The 12,694-nt window shown below is 37.3% G+C and overlaps 1 pseudogene; it reads right to left on the minus strand.

The window, feature by feature from the left end:
* Positions 1-293: 293 nt before the first annotated feature.
* Positions 294-1,760, minus strand: LOC136310750 (tubulin beta chain pseudogene; annotated as a pseudogene).
* Positions 1,761-12,694: the final 10,934 nt, after the last annotated feature.

Consider the following 12,694-nt stretch of genomic DNA (forward strand, 5'->3'; position numbering starts at 1 on the left):
ACATGGGCTTAGGATGGTGTTTTCAGCACGTGGTTCTAAATGGGATCAGGATGAGACCCAGCTGTTTGGAAACAGAGAGGGGAATATTAACTGGACACATGGAAGAAATGAGCACCAGAAGAAAAGTGTATTTATCCAGACTGCAGAAATATAGATTTCCCAGACTGGAAAGAGAAAGGAGACATTCAATAAACAATGAATATTTATTGAGTGCTTATTATGTGACAGCATTGTTCTAGAACATTCCTAAAAAAGAGAAAGAGAGAGAGAGAGAGAAGCAGAAGATGGAAATTCTAAGGGAGAGGAAAGAGGCAGCTAAGGAAGAAAGCTGAGGGAACTGGGAAACCTGAGTGACAGAGCGTAGCCTCAGCCTCCTCTTCGGCCTCCTCAGAGAAATCCTCCTCCTCTTTTGCGGTGGCATCCTGGTCCTGCTGGTACTCAGAGATGATGTCATTCATGCTGCCCTCAGCCTGAGTGAACTCCATCTCGTCCATGTCCTTGCCCATGTACCAGTGGAGGACACATGGCAGTAACCACTCTGAATGCACTTGAACAGCTTCTGGATGGCAGTGGCGTTGCCAGTGAAGTAACTGCCATCCTCAAGCCATGATGCAGAATGTCACAGATGGCTCTCTTGACACTATCAGAAATCTCTTCCACAAAGTAGCTTCTGTTTGGGGTTTACATATTGAGCATCTGCTTGTCCATCTCCTTCATGGACATCTGCCACAGAAGACAGCAGTCACAGTGAGGTACTCACAGTGGTGGGTGTCACAGGCAACCATCATACCCTGGGCATCAAATACCTGCTGGGTGAGTTTGGGCACAGTGAGGCCCTATACTACTGGCTTCCATTGCTGGTTGAGGGGCAAAGCCAGGCATGAAGGAGTGGAGGCATGGGAAGGGTGCCATGTTGACTGCCAGCTTGCAGAGACCAGGAAAGCAGAATCAGGTGGTGGCACTGCTCATGGTGGCTGGGACAGGTGCTTCAAATGCCCATAGGTTGGCATGTTCAGCTTGAGAGTGGTGAAGCTGATGTCATAAAGGGCCTTGTTATCAATGCAATAGGTCTCATCAGTATCCTCTTGAACTGATAGACAAAGAGGTGACATTGTAGGTCTCAAATACAGTGTCAGACACTTTGGGTGCAGGTGCCACACAGAAGGTGTTGTCGTGATGTAGCCAGGATACTCTTTACGGATCTTGCTGAGGAGAAAAGTCCGCATCCCAGGGCCTGTGCCCCATCCAGTGGGTCAGCTGGAAGCCCTGCAGGCAGTCAGAGCTCTCAAGACTCCTCCCGCATCACCTCCATGACTGAGGCAGCCAGCCCAGATGCCGCCTGCCCCAGACTGACCAAAAACAAAAAACAAAATTGTCTGACCTGAAGGTCTAGCCAAAAGCACCTGAGCAAACAGAAGCCATGGTCCTGGGTTCTAGACCCACCAAGATAGCATGAGAAACATCCTTTATACCTGCGGCTTCATTGAAAGACAGAGAGATGCGATCCAGTTGCAGGTCACTGTCCCATGAGTGCAGATGGGGTCGAAGGCATTTTCAGTACCGATCACCTCTTAGAACTTGGCACTGATTCGGTTGCCACATTGGCCAGGCTGGTGTGCACAGTCTCCTTTGTGGTTCAAATAAAATTTTCTTGATTGCCTCAAAGTGAGTATGGGCAAGAAAATTTGTAATTTTTTCCTCTGCTGCTGTTTGAGGTCCCCATGTGTGGACAGGAAGGTTCTGGGAGGCCTATGAAACATCTTGATCTTAAGTAGAAAAGGTTTTTGCTTCTGTTAGGAACTCACTCAAGAATACCACCAACCTCAGATGACTCTACAACTCCCTAAAGGTCTCACCTCGGAGTTAGTTTCACCACTTTACCATTGTTCTTGCCCCAGCACCTAGTTCACAGTGTTGAGAACAGCTTTCAACCTCATGGAATTGTTGCTTTTCTAAGCTTCTCACTGCTCTGAGCCTCAGCCCCGGGTCACTGATGTTTGTTGTCATTGTTGCTGCTATTTTTTGTTTGTTTGTTTTTCCAGTGAGGGAAGGATGGTTTTCCTTGAAGAAATCCAGCATCCATGAAAAAAATCATATCATATCAAGACCTAATAGTTCTATTGGAGAATGGTCCCTCTGAGCAATTCATTAATCAGATTGCCAAAAGTTCAATTTTATCCAACTTCATTCTATCTTCCAGTATTTTTCATCTGTTGCTCCTTCTCTTGTTTTCTGTGTCTTTTGAATGTATACCTTTTGTTCCCTTTAGCTTTATTTAAAAACTCTTATAGTGGGGCAGTGATAAATGAAAAAAAGATTATTGAGCCATTTTGAACCATAAGGTGTATGTCTTTTGTCATATAATTGTTTTTTAGAATTTGCACTAATACACACATATACACCATGCACAACATATATCACACACATAAATAATTATATATGCTTTATTTGAAAGTTAACTTTAATGACAAATTGTATTTATTTTAATAAATAATATGAATAAATATCTTTGAACAATAATTTTTGTGCTTATTAGTGATTAATTTTTATTACACAATTCTCAATTACTTTAAAAATATTTGAAAAAATTTATATTCCTACCAACAGATTATAGTAATAGCTCTTTCACTATATTTTTCCTAGCAATTTTTTATTATTTAAATAGGTTTTTATGTATATAGAAGCACACACATATGTGTGTGTGTGTGTTTATGTGTGTATTCACTATATATTTCATTGCTTATGTTTCAAAATTGTTCTGGACTTTCATAATTTTTATGTAAGTTATTTACTCACATTCTTAGAGAGTTTTCCAATTTTAGTTGCTTACTTTATATATAAATACAGTGCAGTAATACAAGTATTATTATATAAAATGACTATTATATAAAAAAGCTGATATCTCAATCACAGAATATCACAAGATTAAGTACTTAATAAAATGATTTCCAGACATAACTTATCTCAGTAGAGCCCAAGCTCTACGTCAATCAGGCGTCCCTGATTCGACTTCCCGGAGCAGTGGGACACTCCTGTTTATCAGCAGGGCTGGCAGCCTCTTCGAGACTACTCTTGAGGCGGCTATGAGGATTCTACTTATCAGTGCCAACACTAACTGCCACTGGAGGAAAGACACGACCAACACACAAGTTAGTTGCAAGAATCACACAGGCAATTTATTACTCACAAATCCTTTTGGCATGCCTGGGTACAGCTTAAGGGGGCTCCATCGGCGTGCTTCTCTCAGCTGTCTTTGGTCAGAGCTCAGAGCCACGTGGAGACAGTCCACGTTCACGTTGGAGTCTGGGTGACTACTGCAGCAGGGGCGATCCTCAGCTTTAGTACCTTTTCTGGCCAATGCCTTCTAACATGTGTCAATCTACAGGATTATCACCTCAAACCACCTTTTTGGGAGTTCCTCGAAGAGAGCCCTTTTTATGTTAATCTACTGAAATGGTACATCAAGCCACTTTTAAGGTCTTCCTAAGGAGCTTCTTGTTTATGTTAACTTACAGAGTTATGACATCAAGCCACTTCTTATGTATATGTAACTTCACACACACACTAACTGGGCCCTGATTGAAAGTCAGAGTCTGTTTATCACATCTGCACACACTATATTAATTCCTATCCAGATGGCATAACTTTATTTAATTTCCTTAATTAATTTTAATATTATATCTTAATTACTTTTATATATCTTCCATATTTTTATATATCTATATATTTAATTACTATAATGTTATATTACTACAACATAACTTATCTAATTAGGGGGTCTGTTTTGTCCATACAACAAAATGTATATAGCATTACAGGTATGTGTGTTTTATAAGAAATCTCTTCAGATAGTTAATTTGCATTCCTGAGCATCTACCTTCTCCAGGGAAAAAATTTCCAAGAGTTGTGCTGACTGAGTAGGTTTGAAGTTTCCTGTTTCTGGGAGGCTGCAATTCTGATCTCTTCATTGCTTATGATCCCAGTAGGGCCACAGGGCAGCACTGAAGAGCTGTGACGGTGAATATGTATCCCATGTGGCCTGTCAAGTATGTAGTTACAATCCTATTAGTGTAGAACAGCGGCCAGATTCAGCCCCTTCCTTGCCCACTTGCGTTCAGTCAGGGTAATTTTGCAAGATACACTTAATAGAACTTGGTTAGCTATAATTTTTAAACAGTGCTAAAAAGAGAAGGCACTTTAGAAAAAGGCATTTTTTTGCCTTATAGGGACTTCTGATTTAAAAAAGCAAAGAACTAACAAGAACATTCTGGACTAATGTTTGTATCCTCTTAATGAGAGTCGATTTAATTCACAGAATATATGCAAAATTCATGCACACAGAGCCAGAATGGATTTCTGACAGGAGTTTCCATTCAGCCAATAAATATTTTGAGCCTCTCCAGTGTGTTGGGCAGAATGGTAGGTGGAGGAGATACACTATTTAACAAAGCAGATATATAGTCCTGAATCTCAGGGTAGTTCAGGTTTTTGAGGAAAACAGGCTGCAAGCAAATAAAACAAAAGAAAGAGAACAATGATAATCATGATACAGGATATAAAGAAAACGAACAGTTTTCTATGATAGTAAATACAGGGAGAACTAGTTTGAATATAACTGATAGAGAAACCATTTAGGCTGATGTATAACTTTTAATGATACAGTAAAGAGGGGAAAGATGAAGAATGGTCTAGGTAAGAACATGTACAAAGAACTAAAAGAATAACAGTATAGCTGACATACAGTGAACACCAGGAAATGGGGAAAAATAAGAAATGAGATTGGAGAAATCACTTCTTGTCTGTTTGAGGTAGGGTGGCACAGGATGTGCTTTAGAAGCGTCAAGAGGAGTGTGCGATTTATTCTAAACTCAAGGGGGGACCACTGAAAGATTTAAGGTAGAGAAAGTAAATGATTAAATTTATGTTTTAAAGATACCATGTGATTGCTATGTGAAGATTGATTAGAAGGAAGCAACTGGGAAAATGGTGACATCAGAAATGATGGCTTCACTAGAATCCAGTCATATTTATGTATATGGAGAGAATTAATGATTTGAAATACATTTTTGAAGGTCTTAATTGACAGGCATTGTAAATTGTATTGAGAAACGAGCATGAGGATGATGTGAGAATGTTTGAGAATGAGTCTCACGCTTCTAGCCTGAGAAACTGTTGAAATGATGTTGTCATTCTTTGAAAGAAGTCGTCTTGGGAGAAAAAATTTGTGAAGAAGGGATTGCAGGTAGAAATAAAAAGTTAGGTTCTTGATATCTTACACTTAACACATTTGTAAGACATATAAATAGAAGTGTTTGCTAAATCAGCTGACTCATAGATATTGAGTTCATAAGTGTGCTGGACTACAGATATAAAATAGTATTGAAGCCATGAAAATGAATATGATCACCAAGTTAGAATTTAAATGAGAGAAAAACTTAGATCTTTATATAGAAAATGTGTACAACTATGTCAAAAACTGCTGACAGTGAGCACTGGATTTGGCATAAGGGAGATCCCTGATGATCTTGCAGCAGCAGCTTTAGTGGACATGTGATGAAGGTAGGTAGTTACAAATGGACTGAGGAGTGAGTAGGTGGTCAATAAAAAGATTCACTGTGTGGGCAACTCTTAAGAAGTTTGTTTTGTGAATGGTGATTCAAGATAAGTGACAATGTGGGAGTCAAGAGAAGATTTTATTTTAGAAACAGGAGATACTAAAGCATATATGTAGGCTGTTTGTAAGATTCTAGAACATAGTGACATCATTGTTGCATAAAACAGATAACTAAAACAGAAAAGGTCCCTGAAAACAGTGAAAGGGGGTAGGAACCAGATCACAAACTGAAAGATGGATTCCTTTCAGTAGAAAGAAATATAAAAAAACAAAGAGGAAGAAAAAAGGAGCACATAAAACAGCAGCTAAAAGACAGGCAAATATGGTCAAGTTTTAGAAATTCTGAAGCATTAACAAATATATTGGCCATTGTTAAAGAAAAATCTTAATGAACAGAATGAGCAAACGAGGTTGATTTTATTCTAATACTATTGGTAGTGATGAGGGAGAAAACGCAGACTAAGTTTGGCCACTCATCTTCTCTGAGACAAAGGAGAGGCACAAGGTTTTAGGCTGTGCGGTGTGGGGCCGTAGATCATCTGTATCAATGGAGCAGCTGTGCCCAGAGGAAAAGTAAACCTTCTCCTTTCATGGCAGGAGTTAGTTTTATAACCTGGTGCAACATGCCCACAAAAGCTTGGCTCCCACCAGGACTGCAAGCTAGAGGAGTTATTCTTGATTTTATTCAAAAGGGTGGCTCCCAGATCCTTGAGAAGAACATTCCTGGGTTGTAAAACTTGCAAAAGGCTTTTTAAAAAAGATTTATATCTCAAAAAGAAGAAAAATAACTTACAAATTTTCTAAAGTAAATGCTCTAGGAAAGGAAAGTCAGGCTAGAATCAGGAAGGAAACTAAACTTTCACTAAGCTGAGGGGAATGTTAAAGTTGTCTTGGTTTCCACATAATATTGTACTGGCTACTTCAAATTAAACACATGTATAGGTGAGGGAGGAACACACTTTCCATTATTCTTCTGACTGGTGTAATAATCAAATAGGCATGAGACAGATTAGCAAGAGAAAATAACCAAATTTAATATATACATATGTATGGGGAGCCTGCATACATGAGAGAATCAGCAACCCCATATCCATGAGTTCAGAGATAGGAAGGATTGAGTTATCTAAGACATTCGAAGCAAGGGATGAGGTAGTGCACCTTGGGAGCTTCAAAGTCATTGCAGGATGATAAGAAGAACAGAGGTTCTTATAGAAAAATCAAAAAGGTTATGTCTGATAACAGTAGTTAAAGGTAGGGGCAAACATTTTATTGAAATCAAAAGTTAAAATTGCCATTAGCTCAAAGTAATTTCTATACCGTTGAGGCACATTAGGGATGGCTTGTTCTGAACCCCACATATATAATCAGATATTTTAACTGCTTTTACTTAAAGGGCATCATTTTTTATTAATAAGATGATAAAGAGGCAAGTAGGTAGGTAGCATGATTTATGATATAATTCCTACAGCATCCTCTGGAGATTTTTTGCAGACTTCTATGTTTGCATGGGCAAAATTGTATTATAATGATGTTTAAATTTTTTTAAAAGATTTTATTTATTCATTATAGAGAGGGGAGAGAGAGAGAGAGAAGGGGGAGGAGCAAGAAGCATCAACTCCTATATGTGCCTCGACCAGGCAAGCCCAGGGTTTTGAACCGGCAACCTCAGCGTTTCCAGGTTGACGCTTTATCCACTGCGCCACCACAAGTCAAGCCTATAATGATGTTTATATGCCCGTCCTTCCCATGGCAGGATAATTCCTGGTGCTTTAGCATACTCTGCACTGTTTCACTTGTGCTTAGTTGGGTGCTTGGTAGACAGTGCTAATTTTTAAATAATCTTTGACTTGTAGAGCCCATTAACACACATACTCACCGTACCAGACCAATCTTTTGCTTTCTTTTTGGTGGATTCTTGTAACCAGGGGCCATACACTTTCAACTCCATTTTCAGACTTTAACCCCAGCTGTCCTCTTTGTTCCCATGCTAAGCTCTATTTGCTGACCTGAATATACCATTCTAATTGATATGCTGCCCAAGGAAAAGCATTTCCTTCTAAGAAGGCTGAGGAGACTCTCACTCACCACCCATGCCCATCAGGAATACAAACATGGTGACCAGCTGCTGGAGCCTGTGTTGTCACTCATGGTAGATATATCTGTAATCTAGATCATCTCCAAGTCAAAAGGAGGGATAACTTGGCAAGCACCTTAATTTCACAGCTGACCAAAACTTCACAAATCCCTATCACTCGCAGAAGCCTGTCAATTCTACTTGAATAATACCCAGCTCTTATATCTCATTTCCTTTATGCCCAATTTTACTGCCTTTGCCTGAGACTTCATATTCCACCTACAGCAACCACTTTACAGGTTCTTAATCTTCATATAACGATTTTAAGGAGTTGGGCTGTTCTTTATTTTCTAGATGAGGATCTTGAATCACAGAGAGATTAAGTAATTTACCTAAGGTCGTTATAGTACATGATAATGCTGAGGTTCAAACCCAAGCAATTATGCACTAAAGTCTGAATCTTAACCACTGTCCTACATTCATTTCCATTAAGAAATGCACTAGTTTACAAATTTTAAAGGAAAACTATAGTGTGTGATTTAACAAGTTTGTAAATATTTACTTTTAAATACCAATGAATCGCCAAGTGTCCCAGTAAAAACAAACAAAAACACTGAGAATTTAACCACGGCAGAGGCAGATTATTTTTTTACATAAGCCACAGATCTTCCTCCCTCAATGTCAACCATTATAAATAATAATCTATTTAGTAACCTTTATTTTTAAACATTATTTACATATATTGATGTAGCTCATTAGAACATGAATACAATGTTTTTAATCAAAATTCACATGTTCCCAGATTTAAGATTAGCAAATAGGAAATAATGAACTGCTAACGAATAAAACCTTTATTTAACTTTGAGAACATGTAGGTGCCTTTGGTAGTCCAGGACACAAATTTGCTGTCATCAAACATGAGTTTTTGTAGTAGTATTTAAATCTTATTTGTTTAAATAAGTTATCTTTTTCTTTTTAGCTTCTAGTCAGACTTTGCAACTGGCTAACAAAGCCTGTGAGCACCATGTCAGAGTGAAACACCAAACAAGAACGGGCGCCAGACCACTCTTCAGTTAGGAACAAGTGCATTCCAGGCAAGGTGGTTGGCAAAGCCTTTATTTCGTTTCCCTCTCGTTGACCTCCTAGCAAGGAAAAACCCTCCAGAAAACAGGTGGTTCTGAAAATTTATAGATAATTAAGCAAAATGAGGCTTGTTGACAGCTTGGCATGAAATGTGAATCTTTAATTACATTTTAATGACAACTCTTATCTTACATAACTATGTTCGATGGTATGACATGAGACTGGGGACTGTTAATGCAAATTTTGAATTTTTTTTCAACATTTATACAAACTTTAAGTAATAAAAACATGTTTAATGATTAAATGGCTTATAGAGTTTGCTTTCATATATGTAGTATGTGTGTCTATCATTTTTCTTATCTCTCAGAGCACTTTTGTAATTATTAAAAACATCTTGTTTTAAGGATAGCTAATTTGGAAGGAGTGTTCTGGCTGAAATCATGGCTAAAATGTGTTCAATTAGAGTCTTCATTAACATTAGCCATATTACAAAGCCCAAATTACAAAGACTTTAAAAGTCTCTTTAAAGCCTTTATTTGACTTTATTGGTTAAAGAGTTTTAGTTCTGTCGTAACTTGAACAAAGAATTATGATTATTGTTTGTATTTGTTTATAAGTTTAATGCTTTAAACTGCTAGTACACATACTTATTTTGAATTATCCTAAGCAGCTTATATAGATGAACTTGAATCCAAGCTTTTCCCAAAGAGATTTCAACCATCTGTGAAAATACTGTACCATATCCTATCCCTCATTTATCCTAATTAGCTCTTATGTAATAAATCATTTCCTTGTCCAGTAAGAGTGCTGTGATTCTTTTCAAAAAATGTCATACATTCCAAGGTATTGAAATGAATATAATTTAATAGCTGTATTTTAATATTTAGTGTGATTTTAAATATTAAGAAATAACATATCTATGTTCTCATTTTTGTGTAAATCATCATGAGGATATCCTATTTACTGTTTTACTTCAGGGAAGGGTAAATTTAGAAAAGTAAAGTCTATTTGTGTGGTGCTTAGCAAAATGTATTGCATTTCATTTTTTTCTGGTTCTGACAATATATAAATTGTCACAAATCAGCTAGTCATTATTGCAAGAGAGAAACAGTTACATCAAATTGCACATGTACAAAGTTAAGCTCAGAACTTTTCTTCTAACCATGGTGCTTCATCAGTTCTCTCCACCATCTCAGTAAATCATACCACCATCAACCATTTGTTTGGGCCTGAAACTTAACTAATCCGTCTCCCTGTCCTCAAATCCTATTTACTGCCAAGTCCTTCCTATTGATTCTATCTCCTAAATACGTCTTACTGATAGTTACTCTTTTCTATTTCCATTGGCCCTTATTATGTTCAAACATTGCCATTTGTCTTCTCTTATCTATTTTTACCTATTTCCAAGCCATTCTCCATCTTCATAGGCAGCATCATTTTTAAAACTATTAAGCTGATAATACAATCCCTTTGGAATAAGGTCTGGCTTTTTTTTTTTTTTTTTTTCTGAAGCTGGAAACGGGGAGAGACAGACAGGCTCCGGCATGCGCCCGACCTGGATCCACCCGGCACGCCCACCAGGGGCGAAGCTCTGCCCACCAGGGGGCGATGCTCTGCCCCTCCGGGGCGTCGCTCTGCCCAGACCAGAGCCACTCTAGCGCCTGGGGCAGAGGCCAAGGAGCCATCCCCAGTGCCCGGGCCATCTTTGCTCCAATGGAGCCTTGGGTGCGGGAGGGGAAGAGAGAGACAGAGAGGAAGGGGGGGGGGTGGAGAAGCAAATGGGCGCTTCTCCTATGTGCCCTGGCCGGGAATCGAACCCGGGTCCCCCGCACGCCAGGCCGACGCTCTACCACTGAGCCAACCGGCCAGGGCCAGGTCTGGCTTTTTAAAACATAAAACCAAGCATAAGCTTACCCCCTGAGCAAGAAATTTCAATCCTATTTACCTCAGTGTAATAAAAGTACATTTTTTTTACTAAAAGCCTTGTATAAGAATGTCTATGCTAATTTTATAATAGCTAAAACTGAAAACAGCTTAGGCAGCCACCAACAGGACAAACTATCACATATTTGTTCAATTGAATAGTACTTAGCAATTTAAAAAGTTCTATTAATGCCTCAACATGTATCACTCAAATATATTACGCTGACTGAAGGAAGCCTTACACAGAACATATTCTTTGATTCAGTTAATTTGATCTAAAATAGGCAACCCTAATCTGTGGTTAATGGAAAAATTCAGAGCACACTCCATTGGGAAGGGAGAGTGAGCACAGGTGTTGACTAAAGAGGAGCGCACGGAGACTTTCTGGAGCGACAGGAATGATCTACATTTTTTTTAATTGAGATAGATTTGATATAAAACATTATGCTTATTTCAGGTATACAAACTAATGATTCGATATTTGTATCAACTGTAAAATAATCATAACAGTAAGTTTAGTTAACATCCTCCACCAAAGTAGTAAATTTTTTTTTCTTGTGATGAGAACTACTGAGTTCATTCTGATAGGGGATTAGGGTTTACATAGGTTAGGTTTTCACATTTGTTAGTACTTAGATGATGACTTCTGCATTTCACTCTATGTATATTTTAGCTTAAAATATAAATAAGCGTAAATCTTGAACTCTAATTAGTGATGTGCATCTGAAGTCCTTAATAGTGAAGTGTACTGATGTCTGAAAACATTTTGAAATATATTAAAAATGATTGGACTGTTGTGTATCTTGATTGTGGTGGTTACATGACACTATACTTTGTCAATATTCATATAACTGTACATTAAAAAGGGTAAAATTTTCTATTTTTTCATTATGCTTCAATTTTCAAAATGCTTCAAAAGACAAAGTGGATCAATAAATGGTTAAATAAATGGATAAATAAATGGGCTAGAGCAAATATAGTAAAGTATTTAGAATTATAAAACCAATGTAGTGGAGATTTGGGAATTTACTACACAATAACTTTAATTTTCTGGATGTTTGAAAATTTTTTCATAACAAAATGTGAGGGAAATATGTAAATTGAGCAGGATTGTATTTTTTACCATTCTTAAAAGCCTTTACTAGCTTCTCATTGCTTTTTTGGATTTGCTGTACAATTATTAACATGGTGTAAGTGTCCCACATACCTGGATCTCTCCCTGAGTCTCATAGAAGGTCATTTATTTCTCATATATTATTATCTAATGATATTCTTTTTTTGTCAGTTTTTACAAAGTAACAGACCCTTCTTCCCAAACACCTTGTAAATAATAATCATGTACATAATAATGATGTGATTATCTGACTCTAGTAATTTTTAAAAACCATTAGACCATGATTCATTAATATGTAGCTAGTTCGTACAGCTGTAGACAGCAGTTGGCCTAATGTAAGCACTCAATAAATATAGATCAAAGTATATATAAAAACTAACAAAATATTCACCTGATTCAATTCAAAGGGAATCATTAATATGTATAGTCTAACCTCTGACTTTTTAAAAATATTTCTGTATTGTTTAAAAAACATAGTAATTTTACACAGTGAAAATAAAGTCATGCTAAGTGAGACTCCATGAAAAAATATTTTTGAAGTTATCAATTCACAAAGTATCTCAGGTTTTTAATCTTATTATGGCAAAATAAATAATTCTGACAAGCATTTTACCTGAGTACAGATTTTTGTTTTCATACGTTTATGAAGACTTTGTAAATACGTGTTGATTCAAACTAATTTTTATTCAATTTAAATTTGGTTACTTATAATATGGCATAAGAAAACAAATTTGTATTTTGACATGAAATAAAACATCCTTCCAGAAAACAGGTGGGGAGAAGGGGGAGGTAGAGAAGATTCTTGCCTATTGGAATAGCTACAAAGCTTTTCTAATTAGAATATTAGAACAATTTTCAGGGTAATGGTTCATTTAAATTGCTCTAA

This window comes from Saccopteryx bilineata, chromosome 7, assembly GCF_036850765.1.
Source record: "Saccopteryx bilineata isolate mSacBil1 chromosome 7, mSacBil1_pri_phased_curated, whole genome shotgun sequence".
NCBI lineage: Eukaryota > Metazoa > Chordata > Mammalia > Chiroptera > Emballonuridae > Saccopteryx > Saccopteryx bilineata.